The 2,847-nt window shown below is 43.8% G+C and overlaps 1 pseudogene across 1 annotated transcript; it reads left to right on the top strand.

Annotated features, from left to right (window-relative positions):
- The first annotated feature begins 553 nt into the window (after window positions 1-553).
- LOC116070559 lies at window positions 554-1,495 on the top strand (annotated as a pseudogene). The gene has a single exon (XR_004110463.1). The product of XR_004110463.1 is annotated as a vacuolar protein sorting-associated protein 72 homolog pseudogene (transcript).
- Window positions 1,496-2,847: the final 1,352 nt, after the last annotated feature.

Here is a 2,847-nt window from a genome sequence, read left to right as displayed (position 1 = left end):
TTCTCCATCTATCTCTATCTCCCTTCCTCCTCTCCTCCTTTCCTCTTCCTCTTCTTTCTATTTGTAAAATCCACCCATACCTTTCTTGGGTATGTACAAATATCATTTTCCTAGGTTTATCTGCGTCCCTTAACTTCCATTTTATTTTATTCTATCTTATTTTTTAAAGATTTATTTTTATTTATTTTTTATGTGTATGAGTACACTGTAGCTCTACAGATGGCCGTGAGCCATCATGTGTGTTGCTGTTGCTGATCTCAGTACCTCCAGCCCCGCTCGCTCCCTCCGGTGTAATTTACTGCAGCTGTCTTCAGATGCACCAGAAGAGGGGGTCCAATCTCATTATGGGTAGTTGTGAGCCACCATGTGGTTGCTGGGATCCGAACTCAGGATCTTCGGAAGAGCAGTAAGTGCTCTTACCCACTGAGCCATCTCGCCAGCCCTTAACTTCCATTTTAAATGTCAAATGAAATATAGATGTACATGGTATGTGTGCATGTATGTGGTGGAGCAAGAAGTTGAGTTTAGACATCTTCGTCAACACTCTCCTGGGGCTTTAGAATGCCCTTAGGATCTGCCTATTCTATTTCTCCTGTATTGGCATTATAAGCATTAACCACCATGCCTACATTTTTAACATGGGTACTAAGAATCAAATCTGGATCCTTATAGTTTCTTGGCAAGCACTATACTACCTACTATACATCCACCTTCTCTTAAAAACTAAACACCAACCCTGAGCTGGTGCAGTCTCTGTAGGCGGTATGAGTTTGGCTGGGGGCCGGGCCCTGCTGAAAACCTCTGGAAACCGGCTTTCTGGGTTACCGGAAGCAGAGGAGGAAGATGAGTTCTACCAGACAACTTACGGGGGTTTCACCGAGGAGTCTGGAGATGAGTACCAAGGTTTCCAGTCTGACACGGAGGATGAGGTAGACTTTGACTTTGACATTGATGAAGGAGATGAACCATCCAGTGATGGAGAAGCAGAAGAGCCAAGAAGGAAGCGCAGAGTCGTCACCAAAGCCTATAAGGAGCCTCTAAAGAGCTTGAGGCCTCGCAAGGTCAGCACCCCAGCGAGCAGCTCCCAGAAGGCCAGAGAGGAGAAGGTGCTGCTGCCATTGGAGCTGCAGACGACGGCTCTGACAGCCGCAAGTCCATGCGTCAATCTATAGCAGAGCACACACTACAAACGTTCCTTCGGGTTCAAGAGAAGCAAGGACAGTCCCGAAGGTGGAAGGGTCCGCACTGTGAGCAACCACTAACCCAGGAAGAGCTGCTCAGGGAGGCCAAGATTACTGAAGAGCTCAATTTACGTTCATTCAATTTATGTTCCAGATTTATGAATGGCTGGAAGCTGACAAAAAGAAGCAGGTTCATAAGAAGAGCAAGTGTCCTGGGCCAATAATCACCTACCACTCAGTGATGGTGCCGCTTGTTGGGGAGCCTGGTCCCAAGAAGGAGAATGTGAACATGGAAGGCCTTGATCCTGCTCCTACAGTCCCTGCACTGACACCACATTCTGGGACTGGAGCCGCAGCCTCTCCTGCTCACTGCTCACACACCTTCATCACGTTCAGTGATGATGCAACATTTGAAGAGTGGTTCCCCCAGGGGCGACCCCCAAAAGTCCCTGTTCGGGACCCACCGTCCAGCTTTGTACCGGGACCCTGTTACAGACATACCCTGTGCCACTGCTAGAGCCTTCAAGATCATCCGTGAGGCGTACAAGAAGTACATCACCGCCCATGGACTTCCACCCACTGCCTCAGTGCTGGGCCCCGGGCCCCCACCTCCCGAGCCACTCCCTGGCTCTGGGCCTGAGCCTTGCACCAGAAGATTGTCATCAATAGAGACACCTGACCCCTAGACCTCTCTCTCCTAGCTCTCCACCCCACCCCTCCCTTCCGATCGCTGCCCTCAATGACCTTTGCCATTGTCTTTCCTCAGTTCCTCCCTAGTTCATTCTGTTTGCTTGTGTTATGTTTTTTTAATCTAATAAAATGGTAAAATCCTTAAAAAAAAAGACAACTAAAGACCAACTTTAATAAAACAAATACCATAAATCACTTTAGAATTTTTTTAGTAGTTCATGAAAAAGGAGCACACATATTTTGAATGGGCATGATAATCTGACCCAGGGATTGTGTAGCTATAATGAGTAGTAAGTTTAAGCCCAGACTGAAGCTACAGAGTAAGATCTGCTACTAAAAAAACAAATTAACCAACTATTTTCATATTTAAATACAATTTGCAACACATGTTAATCTTTGAAGGATTGTCCAGAAAATATCTGTGAAGTTTTAGATGAATGAAGATTAAAAAGAGTATTATATGTCAGGTTATATTGAGTTATACAAATACACATATGTGTACATGTGTGTACATTTCATACAAATGTATACATAAATATTTGCTGCTGGTATTTAAAGTTTTTAAAATTGTTTTCTGTGATCCCTGCCCTATGTAAGTCCATATGCATGTAAATAGTGCTGTGATAGTGGACAGTAAGAAGAGGGATCCCTAGGAGTTAGAGTTCTACCTGGTTTTCATTTGCCTGACATTGATTTTGGGAATAAAATTCTCATAATAACTGAGCAATTTCTCCCCAGACCCAAGAATTGAGATTTCAGATTATATGTGACTTGAAAGACTTTCTAGTTTTCTTATATAACTGAAAATATTTCTTGTTCTTTACTTATCCCTACTTATATACAGTGCTGTCTAGATAACACAGCAATGCATTTAACTCCTCACAAATCTTAATCCATTGAAGTCATACCTTTTGTGTGTCTAACACATGTGAAGTCTATAATGGTATTTACACTGTTTTCAATATGGCACCTTCCA

The sequence above is a fragment of the Mastomys coucha genome, unplaced genomic scaffold, assembly GCF_008632895.1.
Source record: "Mastomys coucha isolate ucsf_1 unplaced genomic scaffold, UCSF_Mcou_1 pScaffold22, whole genome shotgun sequence".
Lineage (NCBI taxonomy): Eukaryota > Metazoa > Chordata > Mammalia > Rodentia > Muridae > Mastomys > Mastomys coucha.
The sequence above is the reverse complement of the archived record's forward strand: the minus strand, read 5'-3'. Positions and strand labels throughout refer to the sequence as shown.